We start from the raw sequence: 13,857 nt of genomic DNA on the forward strand, positions 1-13,857 counted from the left end.
TAAAATAGCAGGCCTTACTAAAAAGGAAAAATAATTTTATTAACAAATCCATAAGCCTTCATATAATGCAATATGGTAAAATCTATAGCTCTGAACTATCACTCTATCAGATGTGCACTAACACTCATGAAAGCCTATTTAATCTGCTAAATGTATTTTAATGTGGTTACTGATATGAACAAAAGTGGCATAAAAAAATGAAGAAATTAGACTGTAAACTGTGAAAAACAGAAGAGGATGATGTAATATTAGAAGTAATTTCTCACAAGAATCCTGTGCTGAATTAGAGCAACTTTCCAGCGATATGGCATTTCCTTCCTGTGCCACTCCATACTCCCTGAAAATATATAAAACGGAATGGGTTTTACAGTACATGGAGTCACGTTAATGTCAGTTACTCTCTAGGCTTTATGATTCCTTTAGGACATACCACCAAAAAAAAAATCTTATTCCACAAAAGAATTTAGTTTTTGTACTGCAGACAAACCTGATGCTGATAAGATATGGTCAACGAATGCACTGGAACAACTGTCTGCAGCTCACCCTTCACTGAAACACTTTTCAAAAACATCACACTTTTAAGAATCACACTAAAACCAGAATTTCTATTTTTTTTTTTACATTCAATGAGACTCAAAATGCTCCAAAACTTGATTTTAGAGCAACCAAACTTACAAGTCCACGTAACAAAATTTTGGCCTGGTTTAAAACAATTGGATACCATTGACTTCAGACACCTATTTTTCTAATGAAACACTATGAAAACACTAGAACTGCATACCACAGTTAGTTTTTCAGGAAGCAACCTGCAAACCACTCCAAAGTAAGGAATAGGTTCTCCTTACTCTTACCTAAAGAGCAAAAAACTGCAAATGTATCCACAGAACACCTAAGAATAGTTGGCAGAAATTTGAAAAATATATCTAAGGTCCAAATTCAACATTTTAGTATTTTTGTGTACCAATTTGGACTACAGAGACTTTAAGTATCAGTACCTTTACAGGATGGGAATTACAGCTGCCTGATGCACTCTCCTTCCCAGCAGTATCAGCCAAAGCTCACATTTCCAGTCTGTGATATCTGGTAAAAAATTGAATGGAATGCCATGTCACTGCTCTGCAGATTTCTGAAACTGAAGTATCTGCTTTTTTTTGCCTATGTATTGACTATAAGACGTCATGTGCTGGCTTTTCTTTAACAAGCAAATCTGATTTGAACTAGTTTTCTCATTTCTAAAAGAGCTAGGGTTTTTAGGACTGTATGGACTAATACGCTTTGCTGCTCATTTTGAAAACTAGTGAATACCTGAAAAACTTTAATGCTGTGTTCAGTTGTTAGAAAAAAAAGTTCCACCTTTGTTTTTAATATTCTTGCTAGAGATAAATGAACATTTTTTTAATGTCCAAGGCATTCTTGATTTAGATAAATGCTGCCAAAGGCATCTGATTTTTTTCATCTTAATAATTGTTCATACACTAAAATAAAGTGATATAGAAAATGTATACCAAAGGAAATTAAGAGAAATTAAAACAGAGCTGCCATGGGAGGACTTCAAGGTACAATTCAATTTCACAATGGAAAATGGTCCTTTAATAGCAGAAGTCCTACAATATATCCTTGAAAATACAGGAAATAGAAATTAGAACTTTTAGATTCATACCTATGATATTGATTCTTACGTACAAATTAAACACTACACATAGCCTAAAGAATATTTATAATATAAAGCTCATAGAGCTTTAACTATGTGCTTTGGAACCTTTGGTTCAAGCGCTTTTGATTTTAGTTCAGTTTTGTAATATATAGGCACAGAAAAATAATGTGGTTGTTCAAAACACATGTAATACAATTTTGCAGAAAAGCAAAATAGAGAAATTTCATTGTTTCAAAGTTTTTTGGTTAATGAAGAAAAGCACTGCATACTTATTGATTACTACATGAACATCCAAATCTTTAAGGGAAAAATTTAACAGCTATAGTGTTACAATAGGAATTTTCTTCTCAGTACTAGTTATGTTCCAACTAGACTTACAAATGAAAGCACAGACTGCATTTTAGAGTCTAAACAAATCCAAATAGTCTGAGGATTAAAAAGCAGCAAATAATATTTTTCAAAAAGTGTATCTCAAATACTTTACACATATATTTGTGCATATATTTTAATTCTGTAAATCTTCTTTTCAAATATGCAATCAGTAACTTCATTAGATGCTTCTTCCAATTTCAAAACTTTGCAAGAGATGGAAACTGTCCAGCCATTAAGTAAAAAAAAAAAAACCCAATTAAAAGCAAGACAAATTGAGCTAGTCATGAGACAAGGAAAATATTCAGGAAAATCATAAATTTTATGTCAAGAAAACAGAATTCTGTGACTGCACTTATTTTTTAGCAATGCATGTAGGTAAAATGAAAACATATAGATTGCTATATTTACAGGAATGGATCAAATTCTAAGGCTGGAAATTTCTTCCAGGAGCAACTTTTGGGCAAGAAAGGTGTTGACAAGAAAAAGACCTTCTCAAAATAGAAAATAACATGCACATTTTCATATTAGGTATGATGATACATACGTGGTAATTTAGGTTAGGTATGAGTGGATATATAATATATGCATTTAAGGTACATAGTAATAGCTTGGTATTATGCCCAGTGCCTTCTCTATATTCAGTTCAAAAAAACTGCTAAGATCACAAGTTCCATAATTTTCCTCACCCTTTACCTTAGTTCTTCTGTACACACTGAAAATAGGTAGTAGTCTAGATTAATGCCAAAATGCTCATATCTAAACTTCTTCTCTAGAAAATTCAGGAGACATTCTAAAATGCAGATGAAGTTGATGAAGATGGATGTCTATGTGCCATCTATGGCACACTATCCAGTGTCAAGAATTTCACTAAATGCATGAAATCGATGTACTATATCAGAAATGGTAACTCATAATATAAATAATACAAGTACTTTTAAGAAAACATAAAAATATTTTAACTAGTTTCAGATCCAATTTAATAGAATAGTTTGGATTAATTTATTGACAAGAGAGTCATGCAAGATAGCTGTAAGTGTCTGGGGTTGCACCATTTTTCTCACATATTCAACATTGATGTGGATATAAATTTAAGATGTAAGTATCAAGGAATGCAAATCTTTCAGTGCATGCAAAATGTGCATTTTAACATATAAGCACCACTGTACTAGAGCTACTCCATTTGGCAAAGAGGAATTAAAACATTTGGGTACTCATTTATTTATTCCAAATACAATTAATGTGATCTAACAGACAACAGAAAAAATATCTCTGTAGAGAAATTACATCTGTTGCTCCAATGAACAAGCTAGAATGCCATAAAAATAATACATTTATATATTCTATGGTAATAATACAATTATTTTCAACTTCTTCCCTGAAATTTCTCTTCTACACAAAGATACAAAAAAAAAATTCCTTCTACGTGTCGTAAGGTTATATATCCATTCCATCATTTTACAAGAGATTGATGGTCTTGTTATTTACTAGAATTAACTTTATGCATTAAAAAATTAAAAGTAATCTATTTCTTTTATCTTATAAAGGTTACATGGAAAAAGATAAGTATCATCAAAATTAATATATTACCTAGTAATTTTGGTATATTTTCATATTTCCTACTGTTATACAAAGGAGTGAATGTACTTTTCTTGATTATGCACACTGAATTTATAATATACTTTCACAGTATGAAAAAATACATCATAATATATCACAGTGCACATCAAATGTAAAAATATTTAAAAGAGGTGATTTGATTCAATATTTATATACTAAGCATGGTCTTGCAGAAATGAACATTTCTCTATTTTTTTAACTGGCATTAAACACTTTGAAATAGAGGACTGCTCACCTCTTCGGAAATATTTATCTAAAATTGAGAGAAAAATCTGAGGAGTAGAAGAGATATATAGGCTATAGTTCCTTTTATTATTTCACTACTTAAATTTTTATTTTAAGAAAGAATTCAGGGTTGTTTTACTCTAGTACATGGTATTTCAGTGTAAAGGGGAGCAACAGGTTTTTAAACATTAAAAAAAAAAAAGATTTTGAGCAGCAACCCATCCTAAATGTTAGGCCACCTTCACAGGTGCACACTTAAAGAACTCCTGCCTCTAAGAAGGGTCAATATCTCTACTGAGGATTTAAACAACGTGGGCTTCTTTGTTTAATTCTAAAATTCACTCTAACAATCTGGTCCACCTAGAAAAATTACCATCAGACAGGGGATGTGAATATGCACTGTTCATTCCTTAAGAACATGCACTGAACATGAAGAACAGAAGGAAGAATCAGATCAAGAATTGGAAGAAAACAGCACGATGCTGTGTGTAACTGCTCTTTTGTTAGAACAGTGTTAAATGATCATTCTCAAAACCATAATCCTAGGTTAAGTAACCTATCAAAACACAACTGACAGTCTATACTTTGGTATTCCTGAAGTCATATCTTATTTGAATTCCTTAACACCAACATTGCATTAATGACTTCACATCCAAAGCAATCTTCCTGAGGGTGAGATTGATTAACTGAAATTAAGTAAACCATAGAATGCGAATATTCACAGCCATGCAGTTCAAGTGCATTCACCTAATTTTTAAAAGGAAATACAGTTCAAGAAATACAAAAAAAAACAAGTGTATTTCAAGCATTTTCTACTCATGCTCATTGTTTCCTATGTTTGGTTTGTACTTCAGTAATAAAGAAGAGTTGTGCACTATTTCCTGTTTCTCAATTAATAAAACTGAAACAGAAGACAACAAGTGATAGAAGACAAGGCCCACATACATTACAAATTATTCAGTCTGACAGCTCTTACCATATGAATAAAAAAAGAGAGAAAAGCTATTGTAAAGTTATTTGCAGCACTTAATTTCTCCACAACCAAAATGTAACTGAATACAAAATGCTTCACTTTGTGAATAGCCAATGAAAATTACAACAATGCAAGTGTAAAAACATTCAAAATCTTGCACAGAAATTCTTACTTTTACGTATATAAACACACACATATGTGTGCAATTTCATATGCTCTTGGAAAGGCAGTACAGTAAAGCTTTTAAACTAAATTGTCTTACACAATTAACTTTCATAACAAAATTAAATAATCTGTATTGTACAAATAACTAAAACTAAATTAGACAATTTAGTTATCTTTAGTCAAAAGTAGAAACTTGCACAGTAGAAGGGAGTCTTCAAACACCTGCTGTGTTTGGAAAGCATAAAGTTACATGAAAAACAACAAAACAACTAACCTATTCTTCCAGAATCCAAGATGCATTACCAGCATGCTTATTTCAATCCACTTTTGAAAACAAGTCTATGACTTGGCAATAATTTATTTAAAAGGCAGTTTTATTTTACCACCCCATATAAAAAGGGATCCTAATTAAGACAAGGCACAATGCAGAACTAGATTTATAATAGCATTGCAGAAATGTGTTTTTAAAGATATATTTATAGCAATTTTCCTTTTACCATTACACTGCACGGCAGTTTTCGTATTGAGTTGGAAATACTAGTGATTATATATTTTTACATTTTTTATCACTAGACTGTATACTGAAAATCTGGGAGAAAGCAAACACTAACACCCTTCCTTATTCTCCTCTACAAAAATACATTCTAAATACTGGCAAATGAGACATTCAGTTGGAGCCTGAAACTAAAACAAAAGTTGCTTTTTTTGTTCTACTACAACATGCTAGTCATAAAACAGTTGCTTTTCACAATAAGAAGGGATCATAGTTCAGTTTAGAAAACTATTCCAATAACAAAATCAAGAACCAATGTGCATCTGTAATGCAACTATCATATGCTTACACAAGAGACAACTTTGCAATATTTAATACCTCTATTCATTGTTAGACCACAAAGCTTTCATCTCCTGCTTTGGCACAGAACAAGACTACACTCAGTAATTTATTTCAGAGAGAGAAAGTATATCCAAGTATTCACAGTGCAGAACAAAGTCAGAGAATAAACCCGAGTCTAACTGAAGCAGGTGCAACTATAAAGTAAATAGAGAAGCTACCCACCACAAAGTAGAGTTGCTGCCTATCCCCAAATGCAGTCTGAGATACAAATTGTCAGGGTGGTAAGAGTAAGACCTTTAAAACCTCATAAGGAAATCCCTGTGTAAGTCAGGGCTCCATGACACAGTCCTCCTCTGCTGCACCAACAATACTGTCTGTCAGAAAAACTGTCTGTCAAAGTACATGTGAAATACTTCATCCCTGTTAAATTCACAACTATTATTGAAAGACATCTATAAAAATTTAACAAATCAGAGCTAGAACTCCATCCTAAACTTAGCATATCACTACACAGGACAAAAGGGTTTAAGAAACTAATAACTTTTAGGAAGTACGAACACATGGCTATATAAAAACATTGCTGTATAATGCACAGATTCAGAATTCATTTGTTGGTTTTGTTCTTCTGGGGTTTTTCTGGTTGTTGCTTTCTTTGGTTTGATTTGGTTTCTAGTGATAGTTAGTGGCTCTTTATATACTATTAAAAAGGTAAGAAACTGTCTGCAATATACACTAACCCTGGAAGCCATCCTCCTTGTTGGATGCTGTGGAGAGCCTCTTATTTAGTTAGTTTTTGATTGGAGGGTGCTGTTTAAGTGAGAGGATAAGCAGAAGACTATTTAACTTTCTTGTCTGAAGTTTCAAAGACATCCAACTCAGATACTTGAAAATTATGTATCTTCAAGTGGGGCAACTTACATTCAATTTAGCTTACTGGTAGAGAATTTTAAGAAATTGACTTGCTCAAAAGCTGAATATATGGGCTTTTAATAAAGTTGATAAAGCATTTAGACAACTTTAACTATCTCAAGTTCAACAGTAGTATAAATGAAAAATTTCTACACAGGAGATGATGCCTGGAATATGATAGAAACATGGCAAGCTGGAATACATTTTTATTACACTTTAAAAACCTAATTTGTAAGAAAGCACAGTAAGACAGGAAAGCGTGCAAAATAAATTTATTACTGTTTGTAAATTTCTAAAAGGGTAAGAAGCCAAAAACTTAGGTCATCCAGAAAGATTTTATAAACAATATATTTTGATTTTTATGACAATATTTTTGTTTTGATATATTGGTAATTAATTTTGATTTGTTACATCTGGCAAATGTAATCAAAAACATTATTTTAAAAAACACCGTTTTCTCATCAAATAGGAAGATACCATATTGCTCAGTGTATGTTACCCCACTCAAACTGCTGGATTTTTTTTTCCAACATTTGCAATATGCAAAATTCACATTAAAAAAAAAATCCCAAACATTTTAAACCAAACCCACTGCACAAGATACTAGAACTAAAGCATTATATTAGCATGAAGATACCAGAACTAAAAGCATATAAACACTGCTTATCTAAAGTAAACAGTATGCTGCTCTTTTATCAAAATTTAAACTGTGGTGCCTTCAGCTTCTAATGGCTATATTTTACTTACCATAGGTTACCATTGATTTTGCTTCTTTATTTTGTAACTATACTGCACATACATCACAATATAGCTGAAAGCTTTCAGAGTTCTTGATCTGCTATTATTTCTATGAGCCACAAAAACTAAACTGAATTCTGTTCACTAAAACTAAGTTCAATATTCTATTACATTGTAAATTTGGATCATCAGTCTATCATTAGTAGATAAAACTGATCATGTTGGAGTTCAAGCTGAAGTAGCTCATGCTTCAAACACTGCGAAGATTTAATTATCACATATTATTAAACGTTATCTAAAATTGTTTCTTGCAACTGAAAGCTACTTATATCTTAATTGGTTTATGTGGCATTTAAATAACTTTCCAATTATAATGATTTGGTACCTATCTACAATATCCAACTGCTTGTTATTGACTTGAACAGTCATGGCAAAGCTCAAGTACCAAACCACCAATTGGTTATTTGAGACTGAATGCTCACACAACCCAGAAGATGCCATTCCTGCCTAGATTCAAGGGCATTGTCAATGTAGAATAGGAAAATTTAGAATACCTTTAACCATTAACAATACTTGTCAAGAAAAGCATGGAGCTCTATACATCTCCAGGTTACAAAGAGTGAGTAATTGCAAAGAATTAATCAGAGATGGGCTGTTAAGTGTATCAGCTGATGATTATACCTAAGATAATTATCTTTTCACAGAAGTTATTAAAGAAAAATAGAGTCGACCACTAAATACTGTATTACAACCCCCTGAAGGACAACTTTGTCAATATTATTTAATTTTGGAAATAAAAACAAAGCATTTTGAATGAGCCTTTTCATTTGCAAGCAACAATAATTGCTGATTTTGAATGAAAAAAAATTCAGTATCTCAGAAAAAAATATACCTGTAAAACAGATTTTGTTTTGCAACACTGAACTGATTTTTAAGTTAAGAACAAAACTAAAATTTAACTACACAGGATTTTGAAGACACAGATATTGTATTAATTGACATACTCCAGTGTATAAAAGTGCTTATAAAAGTCCCCACAGAAGAGCTTCAAAACAACCTTTTTCAAGTGCTAGAGAGATATCATCAAAAGTGGCCTTTTGTTTAAAATAATTTTATCACAGCTTGAAATCATGCCAAAACTTCTCTTCCTGTGATATGTAAAATAAGTAACATATAAACACTTTGAAACAGGAAAAGATACTGCAGATGAGCTTTTATCACACCTACTGAGAGTTCAGTAGGAAAAAAATATTCACATGAAATCATATTGGAAACATTTCTTATTTAGACTATAAAGACACACAGAAGTTAATTGCACTGTGAAAGTTTGTCTAATAATTGTTACTATGTGGCTATCCAGTGAACCACATACCCAGCGTTTCACACTGTGAAGTATAAACACTGTCATTCTTCCAAAACAAGAAAATAGAAGAATTTAATTTTCTTGAGATAATGAAGCTTCACTGGAGAAAAGACATCCTCTGTTCTATGCAAGGAGTCACCAGTTTTAACAAATCAAATGCAAACTTTGTGCAAGTGATGCATACATGGACACCCTAGTTAAAGGACAAGAACATTTGCATGTGGGAAGACTTAAAAACAAAAATAAAATTCTCCAAGCCCCTGCTTGCACGTCTGAAGTCACACCACACACTAACATAGAGCATTTGTTAGAGCACATTTAAACCCATCGTTCTTGTTACTGCAACTTACTCAATCTAGGTACCAATAGATTGTTTTCACTAGGCAATGCAGAAACCTAGCTTTTAACAAATGCAAGTAGCCACAGGCATTTATCCTGATGACACAGCTCTCTAACCTGACTTTATACCATATAAAGAGGCAAACTGAAGGCCATTGGCCTGGTATCCAACCCTTTGGAAATGGTTTTAAGCTGCACATCTCTCTAGTAGTACCTTTCTCCCTGCAAGTGTCAAGCATTCAACCAAGTGTGGCAGACAAAATAAAGCCTCCTGAAAAAATTCCCACACAATTCACTCTTTGTAACTACATATCACAGACTCAAAGCTAAAATAAACCAGACTTCACTTGTATAGACATATTTGGATTAAAAGAAGTGCAGCAAAGCTTAGTTTTGTTTGCTTGTTTGGGTTTTTCCTTTCAGGAATTAAGCAAATGGTCCACAATAACTCAACAGAGAAGAGCTGCAAGTCTTGAAAGCATTTAAGATAGTAACAAACAAAAAGCCAATGGCACAAGTCTCAATATTTTAGTATTTAAAAACCACAGATAGTTTATTTTAAAACAAATAATCCTACATTACTTCCTTAGTTACTCCTGAAGCAGAAGGTATTTAGACTATTTTTGATAGCCTCAAGTGATAATTTCAATCTTGTTTTTATATGGTATTAAATGACTGCAGCAAGATCCAAGACAACAGTAACAACTACTGAGTAAAAAGTACTCTAGACAGTACAAGAGAACTTACAGGGAAGGGATAAGCACAAGTTTCATGGTTTATCCCAGATAAACCTAGATAAAATTTTAAAATCAAGAGACAGAAATTCTATTTATTTATTTATCAAACTACCCCATCCTTGTTATATTAAAACAAGCTTGTTCCAACTCACATCTTCATTTCTGTAAATATCACAGCCAGTCAGTGAAATAATTTAGCTCAAAATATGTGGTGATTTAAACATCTAAATCAAATATTTTCCCTGAAAGGCCAAAGGTGGAAAGGTAAGATGGAGTTATATACCTAGATAAAAATGCTAACATTCAATTTTTCAAGTAATTTTCCAAAAATGAGATATAATGAATTTATTATTAAGGCCTTTAGTATTAAAATACATTTAAACATGGCTTTACTGCACTAGCTAATCACAGAGCTTCTAAACAGAGACCATTAACATATTGCTATCAAATCAAAATTATTTCTCAGAAATAATCACTGGCTAAGGCAAAGTGAAGTGTACCTTCAACATACCAAAAATTTAATAGAGAAAAGCACAATGAGTCAGCCAAAGAAGGCAGGACCTGTGACAACCCCTGTCACCACTCCAGAATCTGCACAGAAAATACAGATTGCTTCAGAAGGACAGACAAGCAAGGGGCAGTGTGTGGGGAGGAAATGGAAAAGAGAGCTACTCTACAAAATCATCAGTACTGAATTTTCCTCTTCCTGCAGAGGAATTAGAAATTATCTTGCACAGGTCCTCTATATCTGTCCTGATCTATGAAGTAGCAGTTCTACTACCTTGGCTATAGGAAGATTTCATCACTGCCTTTATGCTTTGATTTTCTACATTTTCCTTCATCCATCTAACAAAACAGTAGCATTTAATCAACAACAGGGTAATAATACAATATTAATATTGCTAGAACAACTTTTGCATTTAATTCTCTGCCTCTAAAGAAAACAAATTATTTTCCTGTTTTAAGCTATGTTATGGTTTCTGAAAGTCTCCAGTGGGACTCAATAGCAAGTTTCTTCAAATAGCTTTGCACCTATAGTCCATTCAATTTATAAATAAGCATACAGCACCTTCCCCTGAGGATTAAAACTTTTAACCTAACTTTTGAAGTGATCTGATACTATGCAGACAGTAAGAGGACTTTAGACCATTTAATTGCTAGACTGGTTTGGATACAATTCATTCTGCAGAATACTGTTCAGACTATATACATGATATATATGATATACATGATTTAACTAAAAATTTACTTTTAATAAAATGACTTCTCCTGCGTCATCTTAGTTTTGTAAATTAATTTTCAGAATGGATACTCTGATGCAATAATTGTGTCCTCATTGCCAAGTAAAATTATCAATCATCTTAAAAGTATGAACCAATAATAACATCCTAGGTTTTGCAATTACTGAAGACTTTTTAGAGATGTATCTAGAGAGAATTACAAACCATCTGTTGGGGATGAAAATTACACATGAACAAAAGCACAACCTGTGCCTTTGTACATACTAAATATGCATATTTTAACCAAAAACATAAAGCAAATGTGCAAGAAAACTTCATCTGATAATTTAAAGATTCATGATCCTCCTACATATGTGTATCATTTAAAAATGGGAAAAGAGGTAAAACAAAGATTTTTGCTCATATTCAAATATTAAAAATATGTGCAACTGATGCAAGTTCAATAGCAAATCAAAACTCTCAGTGCCTGAAGTGCTATGGAGTTTAACTCCTTAAAAGCATCTTACAAATAATTCTCTAGCCTTGGGAATTGATGAATAGTTTCCAGAAAAGGACTAAAATTTGGCAGTGTAAGAAGTCAGGGTAGCCAGTTCTTTCATGATCCCAGAAAACGTAGAAGAAGTTGGCAGGATCACCTCAGCTCCACTGTGCTCCTAAAAAATACAAAATAGCAGTGTCCACTGGATCATTGGGTCCTTAGCACTCTAGCACTACTTATGGGAAAGATTTTGTTGACGACCATTATGGTGCTTTAAAATATGGAGTAGGACAAATTTGTCAGTAGGCATGACCTCACAGTTTTATGTTTTGTTCCCTAAATACCTATTAATTATAGGTAAAAAGTGCTTTCCATGATGACAAACAAATTAGGATCTTACCTCTGGGCATTATAACTTATACAGAAATATTAAGAAAAAAATAAATTTAATTTAAATTTTAAGAAATATGTGGAGACTGTATTCACCTATTTTTTTCCATTTTTATCTAATGAAATTACATTTTAATTATTAATCTTGCATATATAGTAGCAACACCTAACTGGAAGTAAGGTTGGGAGCCTGCAACAGGCTCGTAAAACCTCCCCCATCATGATGCAGTCAGTAGTGTATGTCCTTTGATGGTGGCAAATACAAGATTAATAAAAAAGCAAAGTACTGGCACTTCATTACCAGTATCTCTATGTGTTAAGTAACCAGGACTTCAAAACATCCATGGTAAACTGTCAGTGGAATTTGGAGATGACACCTGTAGAAGTCCTGCTGCACATGCTGTCTTACACCTGGAATTTCAGCTGGAACTTACCAGTGTTATACAAGTCAAAGATTTCATCAGTAAAATTTGGCTTAGAAAGGAGGCTCGGTAATAAAAATATAAAATCAAATAAAAATACAAGTGAATAATTCTAAACAGCAAAGTCAGAATATTTAACATTCTGTGCCTGCTCAGCTACTGTCATCAAAGCAACAAAAGTGCTTCTGTACGCAGAAGTAAAAAGATTCAATATACTTGTTATGTAATAGCAGTTTGCTCAGGAAGTCCATCAATATTTCATCTACTCAAAACTGGCCAAATTTGGTGTGTCATAAAGTGAATTTACTTAAGCTTGGACAGATTTTTAAACTAGTATTTAAAATCTGTAAAATTTATTAAAATAGATACATATTTTGCTATGCAACACAGTAATTGCTATATTAACAGCTCCTATTAAAAGCAAAAAAGTACAGGAAAGAAGTTAAAGCAAATACTGCCCTACTGAAGAAAACATATATATAATGTTATATCAAGTACAAGTACAAATTTAAAACAATTTAAAAGGCCCTAAGTGTTGTCCCTGAACAATAGTAAAAAGCAGGTAGATGTGCTAATCCAACCTTTTCCAAGTTCAACAACAGAGATACTAAAATGCCATGAATTTTTCAACATGCCAAGTGAGTTCCAGAGCAGGCATATTATTTTTTTCACTTTCTTTTCCAGTACCTGTCAGAATGTAAATTAGAGGCTGCATAACTAATTCACAATACACTGTGCAACTTTTTTTATTAACTAAAACCTGGTGTATTAGCAGAAAAAAGGTTACACTGCATGGAAGAGCTTCTAAAATTTGCGAAGATCTTTGAACTTTGAAAGGAAAAAAAGCACAACTCCTAAGTCCTCAACAAAACAGAAGAAATTACTAATCATAAACCAAAAATATTTAAAAATGAGATGATCATCCATTTTAAGTCCACTTGGTATGTAAAGCAATTGAGTTTGATTTTTCAACTTCCACAGGCATCAAACAGCATAAAATCTTCACCCCTTACTACACGAATAATTAACATGTCAAAAGAATAACTGTTCTACCCTACAAAATAATCAGGGCAGTTTAATAGCTTGAGTGGTGCTAAAGTAGGTACAAAACTCTAAGAATGCTCTTCTGCAATAACTTCTCAGGAAAAAAAAAATGTAACTAACATTTCAACTGAGCAAATAGTGAGTTTTAAATTAATGACAGAGAACTTTACAACATGGAGATTAATTATTAGACTTCCAAAGTTACTCAGCCTTTACTTTAAACAACTGATAGATAACTAGCTGAAAACTGACTGAATAACCCTCCCAGACTATTTTCAGCAACAATTAAAGGGCTCCAGGTTGCTCCTCATTCTCGGACCCAAGTATCACGGTCCTGGCAAATTGGGTCTAGGTG

The 13,857-nt window shown here is 32.6% G+C and overlaps 1 protein-coding gene across 3 annotated transcripts in view; it reads right to left on the bottom strand.

The window, feature by feature from the left end:
• Window positions 1-13,857, bottom strand: part of NOVA1 (NOVA alternative splicing regulator 1) — a 139,283-nt gene that overhangs the window by 86,330 nt on the left and 39,096 nt on the right. Inside the window, exons 2-3 of one of the 3 annotated variants that reach the window (XM_077180390.1) lie at window positions 996-1,080; window positions 267-337 (exon numbers count right to left, since the gene is read on the bottom strand). The exons of the other annotated variants lie outside the window; for them this stretch is intronic. The gene's annotated coding sequence lies outside the window, so the exon portion shown is untranslated. The remainder of the gene's footprint in view (window positions 1-266; window positions 338-995; window positions 1,081-13,857) is intronic. 3 annotated transcript variants of the gene reach the window in all.

This window comes from Agelaius phoeniceus, chromosome 6 (assembly GCF_051311805.1).
Source record: "Agelaius phoeniceus isolate bAgePho1 chromosome 6, bAgePho1.hap1, whole genome shotgun sequence".
In the NCBI taxonomy this organism is placed as follows: Eukaryota; Metazoa; Chordata; class Aves; order Passeriformes; family Icteridae; genus Agelaius; species Agelaius phoeniceus.